Genomic DNA, 15,782 nt, shown 5'->3' with positions numbered 1-15,782 from the left:
GCTCCGGGGATGTTAATCTCCTAATGACACCAAAACACCATCCCCAGGTTTGAAAGGAGGCAGCGGGAGTGGGTGGGGGGAGAAGGCAAGAGTGGTGGGGGGGACAAGCAACAGGCGGGTCTCCCTCAGGTACTGCTGTCTGCGGGAGCTGGTGGCGAACGGGTTCCCGAGGTGCGGGCAACACTTGGGAAAACAAAAATAAAATAAAACCCGAACGACGACACCGGAAAGAAAAATAAATAAATAAACACGAAAGGGGAACCCAGCCGGGCGACTGGGCTCAGCGGAGGAAGAGCGAGGCAGAGGGGCCGGAGGGAGAGCAGGAGGCAGGCAGGGGCAGGGCGATCCCCTCCCCACGTCCCCGAGCATCGCACCGCGGCCGGCGAGTGACAGGCGCCTGTGCGCTGCCCGCCTGGGAAGCCGGACACGTCCCATCCCGTCCCGTCCCGTCCCGTCCCCCGACCCCGCCGCCGGGACACCGCGACACCGGCAGCGACCCCGGGCCCTGCGCAGCGCCGTGCACCCCTGCCGCGGGCTGCGCGAGGGGCCGCGGCCACCGCCCGGCAGCCCGGCATGCCCTGTCCGCCTTCAAATCTATAAATAAATACGTGTATCTATTTAGAGACAGAGGTGAATCCTGATTCTTTTGAGAAATAAAGTCTGTCTGCCTGAATAAACGCGCTGGTTTTTACCAGTTTTGCCTTCCAGATTGTGAAGCACTTGGAAAAAGTGCAGTGAAAGAGGGGTTTTGTTGTTGTTTTTTTAACACACATTTCTGTCAGTGCTTCTGCCTGTCTCAGAGCACAAATCAGTCAGGGGCCGTGGACAGCYACTCTGGTGACAGGAGTTAATTACCATCCCACACAGAACTGCACACGGTGCCTCATCAAGAACACGGGTTGTTGTTACAGAGAGAAAAAAAAAACTTTCAGTGCTGCCTATGGTGCTACTACTCCACACCAGTATTACCACGTTGCCACCCAAGAATGCAGTACAATATTATTTTCTATAAGCATTGCGTCTAATTTTGACACTACGTGGTTGATCCCAAGCTCACCAGTACTAGGGGAAGGACTCCTTTGCTTCTGTTGGCTTTGCATCAAGCGTTTGTAAGGAACCATTAGGAAAGCATAGAGGTAGAATACTATTATAAATTATGGAGGTATATAACATTTGTTTTTTCAAAAGTACTGTAGCAGTACTTTCCCAAATCCAWGCAGAATCCTACTACCATGGATACGTCGAAGATCTAATTGCTGATTTTTGTGTTATTTAAGTCAGAAGTCAGATTCTGGTTCCTGATTTGAGCTGAAATGCCTTAAGACCAACAGCAGGCAGGTCTTCTTTAAAATTTATTTCAGCTATGGAAAACAATCGTATTTCAGTTCTGGATACTAACATAGTACTAAATAAAAGCTCTGATATATGATCTAAACCAATATAATTTTTCACATTCGTATTTTAGTATTTTATGTTAATTTTAGCCCTCCAGACTTGGCATACAGTTGTTCTGTTGAACTTGTATGGATCTCATTAGGAAAAGGGAATGAATCAACATTGCAGGAGTTCATGTGTCAGAGACTCAAAATATTTCATGTTTGAGGCAATGATTGCCACTTACTCTGTGTTCATGCGATGCCACTCACAGTGGGTTCCCAGTCTGTGCATCAGTCCCTCAAGCACTGCAGATCTGTAAAAATAAAGAGTTAAAATTTAGCTTTCTGTAAACCAACTCCCTGAGGAAGAAAGTCAAGGATTTGGATTTGCTGACCAAAGTGCTAGAGACAGGAAGAGATATTTAATTGGAGTGAAATGAAATGTAACAAAAAAGGCTTCCTCTACTTTGCAATATTTCCATTGTGTTTGGAAAGCGCTGAAAATACATCTCATTGTTCATTTTGGTGCATAAATTCCCCTCAGTCACACATATACTAGGCAGATGCACAGTGTTGTATTTTCACCTGCCCTTTGCTTTCTTCTGAGCTCATGTATCCTGAGGGACAAATTAGTATTTTACATCTCACACTGTATAAGAGGTGGCACCTAGTTGCCCAACCCCAGGAACAATCTTCTGAAAGAGCTGTCATGCTAATAGTTATCATTTTTTTCCTTTCTCTTGGCTCTCTGCTGGCTGCTGGGAAAATGGAAGAAGAGTAATTCTCTACAAGACACCATGTGATTTAGAGCATCCTCCTGCTTCTTACACGCTCAGGTTCGATGCAGCAGAAAAGGTCCGCATGTATGGGGTGTATACATCTCCATTCTCATCAGGTCAAGAGGACGCAGCGAATTGTCGAAGCTTCATCTTCCTTAGACACTGTAGGAATATGGAAACGCCACACTGATTAATGGAACTCTTCCATCCTTAATCCATTGTTTCACATCATAGGGCAAATACCCTGCCTTAACCTGCACAGTAAAGTGCCGAATTTGTACTACCTGATAGCTCAACTATAAAAGGAGGAACTTGAAAACCTGTCTCTGAAACAGAACTGTTCTTAAATCAAATAACTAGCCACAAAACTGCTGTAATGCACTTGACACAGTGCATTTTCTGGCTAAACTCATCTGATACAGATAGCAGCAGTCTGGTTCAGGTTTTGTGAACTATGAACAACTATTTGTGGTCTGCACTGTACTTCATTTCCCAAAAAAATACATGGTTGGTTTTGATATATAATGCCCTCAAAGTTTTGGATGCTGGCCAGATCCAAGCCAGTTCTTCCTGTTGAGTGCCCTTGCATTTGTAACCAGAGACCTACAGAGTACTACACTTGGAGTAAGTGTAGTACTGACAGGAAGGCACGATTAGAGCCCAGCTTTATCAACTTCTGCGCTGCAAAATCTGTTTTTTCAGCCTTTTCCTAAGAGGCAAGTTGATATGGTTCTTTKAGTCATCGGAAGTGGAAAACATTTCTTTACGGAGAGTTGGGCAGTACATGGATCTAAGTTACACTGAGCATGATACATAGCTTTCTACATTTTACTGGACCTCAGAAGCAGTCTTGAATGTCACAACTCAAGAGTTTCAGAATCTCTAGTTTTATCTACCTTTTGTGTACAGATTGTTCATTTGATAATTATTTAGTCTTCATTGTCTATTTTATTTATCTAACTCTATCACCTGCTTCTTTTTTCTCTTCCTCACCTCCAATGGTTTCAGACATTCACTGCCTGATGCACTTGCTGGAGATCATCTTTGGAAGGAATATTTTCGGCAGAACTAGAGCTTTTCAGATTCATGGGAAGTTTAGAATTGAGTGTTTTCAAAGTTTGGTAACAATAGAATTTTTGCTTTGGGTTGACTTTTGTCTTAGTAAGGATCTCAAAGATCTTCACCTTTTATTCACAGTTAGTATTGCCTACTTGAAACAGAATGCCATGCTCTGTCATCCAAGACAGGGATACAAACCTTTCTCCTCCTCATCCTCTCTGACAGCGAGTGAGGATTCCGCATAAAACTACTGAGAAATTTCTGCAGACTCATTCTAGCAGGCGCAGCTTGTTAATGCCACCACAGAAACAGGGAGGTGTGTGACCCTCTGGTAAGAGGAAAGAAGTAACATGGGCAGGACAAAGAGGTCCTCCTGGAAATGGTACAAATGATCTGGCTTAAAGATTCAGCTGTTTTCCCCTCTCCTGGCTCTTTATATATACATTACTGGTTTAGATTTTAAGGAAAGCCAAAGTTTGGGAAAGGGGAGAATTTGTCTTTTTATATCATGCACATGTTTTATTTGGATCAGTATGGGAGCTCCATTAATTCACATTCAGATTTCAAAAAAATATAGATTGGATTCCAGTAAGGCTACTGAAATATTTTCTGAATAGATCTTACAAGCATCATACTAATCATTCTTTAATTGTAAAGTTTGATTTATGTTGTATGTATTCTGATGGAGAACAAATGAAACAGATATCCCTGTTACAYACTGCTTCCACAGTTACACAACTTTTACCTGCAACTTTGAATTCACCTAATGAGAGTTTGTACTACAGAGCTGAAACAAACTTTCACCAGCAGCAAGTGAAAACTTTACAGCACTTACAAGTTCAGCTGTTAGGAAACATTACTAYTTGACCTCAACAGGGTACTCCAAAATACCCTCTTGGTTTAAATTTCCTCTTCAGTGGTTCTTCCCACAAGAATGAGTTTTAAGAAATGAGCAGTTACCTAAGGCACCCAGAACAGACTTGAGTCCTTCAAAGATAAATCAGGTTGTAACACTAATCACRGAGTGAGGGACCTGTGCCTTAACTTTGGCTCATGTCTAACAATAACACTTTTGCTCATTCATCTTACTTTGGACCACATAGTGCTTCTGCACTCAGATTATTTTAATCACTATTTTATTTGTATGGAAGTCTATTTAATTATGTAATCAGTCAGAGACAAAAAATAATAATTTCAGATTAGAAGAGAATTACTTTAAGGGCTTGACCTCAAGYCACTAGTCAGACAAGACTGCTGCTGAAGCAAATGGCAGATGTGACTGAAAAATAATATGGTTGAGTGGCTAATTTGCCAGCAGAAAATAGGGATGGGTTTTCTCCAGTCCTGTGCTGAACAGAGAGTAGAGACAGTAAGAGCACTGGAATCCTTTACCTCTCTCTCCTATTCTAAGCCTTCCAGGAGAGTGTGAGACTTGTGACCTACTGAACTTCTATATTAATACTAATGAACCTCTCCAGTGAGCAAGCAACATGCTTTTCAGCCGGCATGGATTTATGGTAGGTCAGCTGGATCCTTCCAGGCTTTGACAACTCATTCATCTCCTCTATCAGTACTGCATCAACTCCAATTTATCTATTCTTCATCTAAAATTAGAGCTGTCCAAACACTGTCAAATGGGCRAAATTTCAGAGGGAGAGGAGGTTGGTGCATTTTTATGAGGAATTCACTGACCATTTCTTTAATATTTTTTCTCATAAATCATATGACTCTGTGCTGCTTCTCCAAATACCACTCACTCACCTGGCTACGCTTCTGCTTCACCACCCCTCACTGACTTCTCCCTGTTGCCTCAGAGGTATTTCAGGAGTTTTCCTTCATAAGTCTGTGGAAACAACATAGAAATGACACAGAGAGGTTTCAAAGCTTCTTCAAAACAGTTCACTTCTTACTTTGCCAAGAGGCATAGAACAGTGCTCAATATTTATTAAAAAAATGAATGAAAGAACGGGAAATATACAAAACAGAAACCACCATCCACCTGCAAAACCTACACCGTGCTCACACTATCTACTTTCAGCATTTCATTTTAGATGCTTAAGTTAGAGTTCACCTCCTTTTCATAGCACGAGTAATAGCAAGAGGGTACGACGCAGCACTCCCAGGTCACAGAACGGCAGAATCGCCGTTTGCGAYGCCTGTTCTTGTACATCCTCTCGGGGCAATGCAGGCCCAGGCAGACACACCAGTTCAGTTGCTAAGAATCATAAAGCTGCATGTTACTCGGCCTTGTACCTGTGTAACTGTTTACTAGCTTAGGCTTCACACCATGCTAGCATGGCCATACAGTTACCAGGTCTGGAGACAGCTTTTTCAGTGCTGCCTTGGGGATCTTTGCATGCAGTCTGGAGAGCAGAAATAACACATGCTAGCCTGCAGCAGCTGACAACCTTTTCCCTCCTTTCCTTTTAGTAAGGCAGATCTTTCAACACACTGGTATCTTTGGAATCACATTTTCATTCATTGCAGCCCAAGCATTTGTGTTTGAATATTTGTCCTCAGTAAAGCTATTATTTTACCTTTCCTGGTCAGTTTGCTTAACAAACTCTTTTTCAGCCAATCCACAGTAGAAATAATAAATGCAATTATACAATACTGGAACAGTTCTCAGACAAAATACAAATATTTTTGAGTTCCCAACAGATTTTTTCTGCAAGTACTTTTGGAAAACCAAAGGAAGAAAAACCATTCCAATCCTTCTCYCCAACACCTCAATATTCCTTCTTGCAATAGTATGGTGATGATTTCCCAAACTACTTAGCAGATTTGGTACCAGTTTCCATTCTGCAAGTGATCTGATTGACCAAAGTATCCTTATAATCCCTGCATAAAATCATACTCACTAAAAGCAAGACCACAGAGATGAAAATATTTTTCATTTCCTTGCTTCCAAGTATAGCATTCAATTCTCATTTTAGGAGTTCAGCAAAATGCCCAGTATCAGGGTGCTAGCTGTGTTTGACAACCTTGTAAGGCTCTGATACCATTCCATGAAATCAAGGAAAGTTTTGATATTGAGTGTAGCTAAATTAGCCTCAAGGTACTAGAACCATCCTATCGCAGAAGCTATCTGTTCTTCTTCATATTCTTACTGACATTTTCTAAGCTAAGAGTATGGTTCTGTACTGATCCTATAGCATTCTTTTCTGCCTAACAAGATGCTATTTTGATGTACTTGAGAGTGTGTGCAAGGACAAGTATCTTGCTTAGTGTAATTCTTTGAGCATTTAAAAGGAAAAGTCAAGAGGTAAGCAAAAATAAAGGTACTAACTATAGCTGAATTTCAGAGTTCACAGCCATATTTCAGATCCATTCATTTTTACAAAATAAACATTAAATAGTAATTAATACACTGGCCAGATCTGGTCTACTCCTATTTTTTCATCTCAAATTTGTACTGCACATATATTCTTGAATCAGTTATGCTGCATTTTATTATTATTTATGAACCAAAATTTTTGTAAGCAGTTTTTTTCTTTTTTTTTTAATTAAGGCTGTCAGTTCCTTAAGTTTTTCTACTCCTGTGTATGTTTTCTTTATGTCAAGTTTTCACTCTTGGTATTATTCAGGACATGATCTGCTACTGCTTTCCATCAGAGTGCATTCACTAGCAGTTCTGTCAAATAGCTTCTTCAAGTGCCAGACCTTGTACTCCCTTCTGGATTTCTGATTTGGGTAGAACTACTCAATGCTGAGTTAATCTGGGAGTTTTCCTTGAGTAAGAATTAGGAAGGCATGCATATTTTCATCTGCTGAGCCTCCTCTCAAAGAGTGAAGAGTACACTGGCAATGTGAGTTTAACAACAACAACAAGTAAAATAATTACAGACAGCTCCCACTGGAGGAAAAGTTTGCTCTTTTTATACTAATATAACTACACAAAATGTTGAGACTTTTAAATAAAAATTTTAACAATGCCTTTCAATTAAAAAGGTAAGCTGTTACAGAAGGTTAAGCTGCGGAAGACACTTACTAGCGATTCACCTCTTCCAACACCCCCTTGCAAGTACCGGACAGACATTACCCAGAAACCGGGTTTATCAGATATTAAATTGCTATTCCACTTGATCTTTACCAGGGGCTAAGATTTCATCTATTTTATATCTAATCTATGTAACGAGATTCTTCACGTAAGTCCTGCAACCAGTAACAACTAATTAGGTCAAATTAACAGCACATATGTTACTGGTTCTATTTTGAGTTTAAACCCTCAAGACGGAGCTTTAAGATAACAACTGCTGGACTGCTCACATGAAAAGACAGCTTTACGTTGTCTGTGTTTACTATCTCTTTGGTCAGACCATACTCAATTTTAAAACAGATTTCCACTGGCTTTCAACGCTATATTTATTCTCTAGTCATTTGTGCTCCCCTTTCATCCTAAACAATTTGCATAAATCCACCTAATGCTATTTAGCTTATGTCCCCATTGTTACTATAAAYAGATGAACTGGAAATTCAGCTTAGTAAAGCAACTTAATTCTTTTCTTGTCTCATTCCTTCTTCCTGCTTACACTCTGTATGTGTGTGTGTGTGTGTGTGCACGCACGTGCAYGTGTCTGTGCGAAGGTGTGGAAGAGATACCACATACTCAAAATAAATACTAAGCAGTAAGTGTTACTGATCTTATTAATGATTACCGGCAGCACAGAATCTTTTAAGCTAACACAAAAGTAGTAACCCTAAGAATAACCCTTAATATTCTGTGTGTGTGTGAGTTAGGGAGTCAAAAATCTAGAGAAATAGGCTTTCTCTCTCTCTCTCTTTTTTTTTTTAACAGGAAAGGGAAACATTTTTCCTCATGTAAAACAAGCTGAGAGTAGTTGGGTAGTGATCTTACTAAAATTATATCTAATATCCTTCGTACACAACCTTCCTTTGTTTTTTATGTTTTTGTTTGCTTATCAGACAAGTTTCCATTTGAATATTAGGTTGCTTCTTTAAAACTCTACAGGTGAAACTGAAATTTTAAACGGCTTGAAATAAAATTAGTATGACACTGAGATTTTATTTTAACTGTAAGCTTTTTTGCCTCAACAATTTTTGTTTGCAAAAATCACAAAAACGCATTAGTTTAGATACAGCTCTTCCTGCCTAAAAAATTAACTGGATATTTAGAAGGGCTATTTCTATAGCACCTTGACAGTCAGTCCCTGCGAACGCTTCCCCTCCTCAGCGCTAGGAGTGTTTTATATCACAGAGATGCAATATTTTACGCAGAGCTCACTGTTGTTTTTTCACTCCACTTTTCACACCTATTATAGACTGTGGCTTATTCCCTTGTCTGAAACATACCTCCCTTCCCCAAACAAGGTAAAGGGCTGTTTTCCAGAAGTACCTGCAGTCAACGGGATGCTTTCCCTTGACTCTGCTGGGGTTTTATGTCTGCCCTGTAACTTCTAGCCCTTCACATTCTCGCTGTGTGACCGAAGAGCCTCTGAGCAGGATTTGCAGCAGCTGCTATATTCAGCGAGGTGCTGCCTAAGGTCAGCGCGTCCRTAAGACAGCGCTTAGACTCACAGGCAAATACCGAGGACAGCTGCCCTGCTGGCTAAGCACCCAAATATCTCACCTGCAGGTAATTCGCTTCCCCCCTCTCCCCCAACCAAGAACCACAGGGGACTTTCTCCCTTAGTGGGAAGACGGAGCCATGGTAATCCCAGAAATGGTGAGAGCACTTCCTCAGGACGTAGGATGCTCGAGCTCCTACATCATGCTCCAATACACGGGAGGGGACTGCAGACTCCCTGGGGCTACCCCACTGTGCAGCACAGGTTACTTCGTGTACAGCAATCGCCTCGCTCGCTCTCTCTGCTGCGTGAAAAAGGAAATTCAACATTCACTGAGTTGAAGGAAAAAACAGATTGGGCAGTAAGAAATCTGCCCCAATACACATTTATCTGTGGTATCTAATGCCTACGAAATAGAAAACTGTTGCTGCATCTTCTAATTAATCTGGTCCTGTAGAGGTTAGCTCTATTACAGTTTCTTGTGCGATTAAAAGAACAGCTATAAGAACAATTAGTTTTGAGATGCTGGTTGGGCATATCCATGACCCAAGTAACAAAAAACCCAAAAACAACCAAACAAATCCCCTCAATTCTTTCAAAACTACGTAGCTCTGAGAAAATATGTGAAAACCCATAGAAAATAATATACCAAAAAGAAAAAAAGCTCTGCAAATGCTGGCCTGCCACAATTATGTTGTTGAACAGGAGACTTGAGGATTGCAATTTGTATTTAGGTTCTTAAGTTAGTTAACTGCACCATTTGTGGGATCTGACTTAGAGTGTGAAAACTTGCGTGCATGAAAACAGAAATAAGAAAAATGACACTGTGTACTATCAAAGCTCACCTTCTACATAGACTTTGAAAAATTCAGTCTGGAAATGATTTCATAGCAAAGTTTTCAAAAGTTTTCATGTGCAATGACCTGATTTTATAGCCTTTGTATCTTCTACAGAAGCAAGCATTATTTTCGTCTTTTAAATATATTATGATTCATGCAACTTGCTGATTGGCAACATTATTTTTTTCCCCATTTTAAGTCATTTATATGACTAAACTAAACACTACAATTGAAAGGAAGGAAATACTAACATCATGAGGCACTAGTCAGCCAACAGATCTGAACAGCATTTGTCTTGGTTCAGCACCATCCTTGTGTGTGCCCCATAGATCCTCGTATTGAGGATTTCAGCGAAACTCCTCACAGACCCCTTTCCACAGATTTCTTTCAACCTCATATGGTATCTCAATTACATACAGGAGATGAAACAMCTTTCTAAAATTTCAGTATTTGAAATGGATCAGCCAGGGCTTTTAAATAGATTCTCAAAACGAATTTATCATCAAGGGGATTTTTTTAAAAACATAAGGATTTTTATGCATACATTTATGGTAATGAGTACAAGCTATTATGCCTGTCACAATACAAAGCGATTCAGCTGRTATTATTTTCATAAATATTTAAAAGTTGGCACATCTACAATGTAGGCAAGGGGTATTGTAGTACAGTCATTAAAAAAAAAWAGAAAAAAGTTATTTCTTCATCTAGACCCACTTGGTTAAAATATTAATGAAAACGACACACTTCAGCTTTATTTTGAGTTAGCAGGTTAAATTTGTTTAAAGATAATTAGAATGAAAATCTAAGACACTTTTTCCTCATTGCATTTTTCATATAATTTGACTAGATCAGCTTAGCCACACTTCTGGTCTGGARTAAGTTTCCCTCCACAGTGTAAACACAGTTCATGTGAGAATATGTACCACATCTCCCAGGAGACTGCAGCCAAGACCCAAATGATGATTCCAATTAGCAAAGACAAAGTAATATTGCATTGAGTATCCGGTATATTCAAGGATGAGAACAACAGTRGGCATGCTTGGGGTACGTAATGTCTCACCACTGCACAACCCTGTGGACAGAAATGTAAAATGTAYGTGGAAGGACTGGTTCAAGCAGATGGCTCCAAAAGTACTCTCTTTCCTAGGGTTTAAATTTCTCCAAAAGTAGTGTTCTTTGCTTTTCCGTATTGCTTGACTTGTAAGCTTCATCTGGCTAGATTCATTGTAAAACATACTTTTTTTTCTGAGATGAGAGTAAAGAATACCAGTTTTGGAGTCTTTCAGCTACCTTTCTGGGTGTTGTCATTTATATGCCACATAACTTGCAATGGCCTTGGACAGGACCTGGAAAATTATTTTTAATCACAAAGGCATACCAGGTCAATAAATGGAGTAAGTATTTTGTTCTATTCTTGCAATTGTTCTGGTACCATTGCTGTCTCCTGCAGGGAATTAGAATAGTATATTGGGAGCTTTTGTCAGAGGAACAACCTTATGCATATTTGATGCAGTTGCTAACTGGTATTATGCTTATTATTTGTGAATCATTGAAGCTTGCATATGTATCTTGTAGTTGGGTTTTGGGCCTGAAGGTTTATTTTAATGGCCCATTAAACTCCCACCTGGCTAATTTGTTGATTACATTAATTTCTATTTGTGCGCTTCATCTGTAGGTTTTTTAAGGTAGGTAAAAGTTCATAGTTCTTTCCATAATGCGCTCTAAGRCATTGTGACTGTTATTAACTTAAAGTAAACAAAGAATCCATGGCAATAAGTAGCTAGTTAGGCAGTAAAAGGATGGTATTCCTCTATTTCCTCTGTTTCTGCATCTAGAATTCATGAGATAAAAGGGTGACCAAAAAAAATGCAGCTTCTTAAGAATGATGTGAAGTACCAAACACAGTAATAAAAAACTTTATATTTTTAGTCTTGGCGAAATGACCGAGACTGTTTTTTACATACTGTTGAAAATCTTAGCATTAAACTATGGCATTATGGCAGTTATTATTATTAGGAGGAATTACTTGTATTCTCATAATGCCAAAAATAATACCATAAGCAGGTTTAAAATGTAGTTGTTCAAAGTTCTGTACAAGTATATTGCATAATAATCCCCTTCCTGAAGAGTTTATAGTCTAAATAAACAAGACAGATGGAGTCTATATAAGATAAAGGAAATGCCAAATACAAAAAAAAGTTTAAGGAAAAATGCCTTATAAATTGCAAGGAAATCTTTTGAATATGTTTCATCTGCAAACAAACTCAGTTTCTTGATTTTGTTTTTCTAACAAAAATCATTTCTTCAGTTCAGAGCAACTGCTTATCAGGTACACCTTACCAAATGAACTAAGGTTGATTCTCAGCTGTGGCTTTGCAATGACTTTTCTTCATGCACAAGTTCACTTTCTATTGTTACCTGCTAGAAAAACGTTTCCCTTTTCTCACTAAGCATGTCATGCAGACTACTCAATCATATGTCAAACAGTGAATGTGTATATTTTTATTTTTCAAAATTTAATCCTATTTCCAATCTATTCAACCACATACTCCCTGGAATACTTTTATGTAGTCGCATGCATAATGCCCTGGAAGACCATTGGTAAGTCATCTAATCTTTGACTTATCAGAAGCACAACATGGTGAATTAACCACATGACAGTGGAAAATGTAATGGCTGCTACATCCAGGAGCTACATCCAGCTTTCCTGTTCACAGCACTGGTTTGGCTACACCTCATTTGGATTTGAATGAAGCTGGAAAATGTAAAGAAATCTCACCTCAGGAAGAACACGATTTTTAAACCTAGYATTTAGGGAAAATATTTTCAGTAATTTAGAAAGGTTTTGAATCAGACCAAGAGAAACCACCATGCTGATACCTTGTCACTGCATCTGGAAGCATCAGAAGGAAGCTTCTTAGAAAGACTAGGAAGAAATCCAAAAGGTTTCAACATTAAATGAGAGTATATACASAGTCTAAGAAGTTTCCAAAGCTATGAAAAGTACAGTTAACAATTGGAAATCACAGGAAAAATACCTCTTAGTTAGGAGAACAGTTGATACAGAAGTGGAAAGAGGAAAAAAGTACTCCTGAAAACAACAGAATTTTAAAGAAAAACTTTAAATGTGAGCACTGGCCTTGCCAAAATTGCATGAAGCTACTGAAGAAATAAAGACAGGGTACTACTGGCTTGCAATCTATGAACTTAATTGACTGGATCTCTCATCAGATTTTAATTTGGAAATCAAAGGAGCTCATCCTGCCTACACATAGGAGATGTTTACCATGCACCAAAGGACAGAATAAACTCATGGGAGGTAACTGTGAAAGAGATGACTCTTAAGACAAGAAAGTGCTCTATTACAGTATTAAAAAAAATCAAGATATATTATATACATTGACTGGAGGACATTATTTTTACAATGTGCAAATGTTCTATATGTGATAGACTGTTTACACTTCTTTATCACAGACAAATCAACCCACCRTGCACTTTTCTCTATGCCTTTGGATTAAATTCTAAGGGCAAACTCCCCAACTTTTGGAACCGCTTGTATTCATACTTCAAACCAAACTTGGTCTAGTAACTCCATCACTGAAAGTCTTCTACAGGTATCTTTTCTTTTTAAACAAAGTAAGCTTCAGTTAGTCTAAGAATAACATCACCGGGTGTTTGCTGGACCCTAGTTTCCTGGAAAGTGGTATTTGAGGAAATAGGGAGGAAAAGATCTGCACTGCACCAAATTACTAAACACATCATTSCTTACATTTCTTGCAAGATGTAAATGAAGAGTTGTTTTTTTTAAAAAAAAAATACAAATCTATGCATAATCGTCAYGCACCACAAAAAAATTCTCTTTGTTGTCAGATCAAATATATCCTGACCTTTCACAAGGTCATGAAAAGGAACCTAGCTTTTATATTCTRTATTACCTTCATATTCAGAACAGATTTCATTTCTGACACTTGGGTAGCAAGTAACTTAGCCAAAGTCAAGGAACTGCTTTGTCTCTGCTGACTGAATTTCCTTTCCTGTTGATRCAGCATCTGTATCTCGTAACAGGATTTTCTTCATCTGTGAAGCTTCCTTTAAATGGAATCTTCCAAYGCACTCTTCTCACTGGCTCAAGAGAGATGTATTCCTAAGAACGTTTTGGGCTCAAAGTTCACCTAAATACCAAAACAGAGACATTTTCATTTCTAAAACCAAATAATCTAGTCATCATCATGACGAAATATCTGGTGTRTACTGCTGCTTTCTCTTCTGTTCCCACTAAGTCAAGCCACATGACTGCACTGTCATAGGAGTAGGTGTTACTGTCTGATATTACGCAGGTGTGMATGCATTATTCCTTTAAAAAACACTTCTTTGAACTTTGAGGTAACAGGAAACATAGTAACTGCAAAGATAGTAAACCAAAACCAACAACATGTCATGAATATCCAGAGAGGTTTGGCCATATTTGCTTAAAGAAGTAAACAAACTAAATATGATGAAGTAATTTAAGTCTTCAAAATAGTACAACAAAACCAACAGCTTTACTGCATATTATCTAAGGCAAATATGTTCTCAAAAGGCATTTATTTTCAGAGACAAAATAGATGGAAGCTAGCAGATCTAAACTGCAATTAAGTGCATAGAGTTTTTATTGAATTTGGGGTAGCAGAAGCTGGGTGGGACCTCAGTCATATCAATTTACTTTCCTTTGCAGAATGTTGTGCTACAAAATAATAGACTATAAAGGAAAAAAAAAAGATAAAAATCAGCAACATGCTGTTTGTGTTACAGTTGGTAAAACAATGTTTAAGAGCCTAATGGCAGCAGACAGGGCCTGTAAATCTTGTCACATATAATAAAAAGCAAGAATATAAAGAGAGATGTGAGCAATCAGTTACAGTAGGCTTAGGTCATACATTAAACTACTTTAAAAATGTTATCTAAATGTCTAAACAATATTTCCAGCTTAAGTTGCCTTCCAAGTATTAGCTTGCAGCAGCTAATATTCCATTAGAATCCACAGGGGGCTTCAATTAGAATACTAGCTTAGTAAAAGAAAAAAAAGAAGAAAGTGATTTCAGATAAGCTACCTTCCTTTTTTCATGTCTATGCTACTTAGAGTCAAGTACCATTTTCTCAGCCACTATTGAAGGAAAAAAGGATGCAAGACATGGGCTAGAATACCTGAGTAAGCAAGAGTGAGGTTTCCCATACAAACTCATACTGAATAATATCTTCCAGTGAAGCCTGCAGGTTTCATTGCAGTCAATTGCAACGTGACTAAGGGAAGAAAGAGTTAGGGAATCCGATTTTTTTCAGTCACTAAAGAAACAGAAGGAAAGACAGCAAAATGAAAAGCACAGCAGTTTTTAGAAACAATGTCTATACCACTATTTTGCTCCTTTTTATTATACTTCTTATAAGCATATAGYGTTTTGAAAAATAAACCGATCTTCCTATACGGATAAGCTAAGACAMTGGTAGGGGGAGCAACATTACCCTAAGCACTTGCTAAACGATGGAAGCCTAGGAACAGAAGAAATCTTACTGCCCTGTTCTCTGAGTCACTTAGTACAGGGAAAGTCTATATTTAACATATATAGAGGAAGTAACTGACTTGATTTAAAGTTCTGGATATAGGGACAAAATTTTTTTAATTTCATATTTGGTGATTTTTTTTTTTGAGTGGCTAGTTGCTGCCTTATCTTTCTTTGCATTTCTGAAACATTAAAAAAAAATCTCAAACTGCTGCACTAAAAAATCCCCCTGCATCTCAGCTTGCATATCCAGTTCATCATCACTTTCCTGCTTCACAGAAATGCTCCCTATTTCTGTTAATTCATACATACCCATACCTTTGTCAGAGGCAGCAATCTGGAAACTATGTTTATAAGAAAGCACAACACAAGCAAAGGGCATGTAGATCTATGCTGGGATCTATCACAGACAAGCAGAGTAACAAGAAAGTTGATTCATGCTACTTTTACTGCGTGCTTTCATAAGTCTACTACAAGCTATTCAGAGAGAGGCAGAAAAAATTTAAGTATATTAATCTTTGGACACTGTTATTTTACTTTGAAATAATGACAACTCTTAAAATGCACTCATCAATATTTATTACTAGCAATAAAGAGATAGTTTAACTTCCTTTTCTGTACATGCATACAATTATTTGAGAGCTATCAACAGGGATGTATCCAT

This window comes from Rhea americana, unplaced genomic scaffold (genome assembly GCF_003343005.1).
Source record: "Rhea americana isolate MKP2758 unplaced genomic scaffold, rheAme1 scaffold_242, whole genome shotgun sequence".
In the NCBI taxonomy this organism is placed as follows: Eukaryota; Metazoa; Chordata; class Aves; order Rheiformes; family Rheidae; genus Rhea; species Rhea americana.
This window is presented reverse-complemented; position numbering follows the sequence as displayed.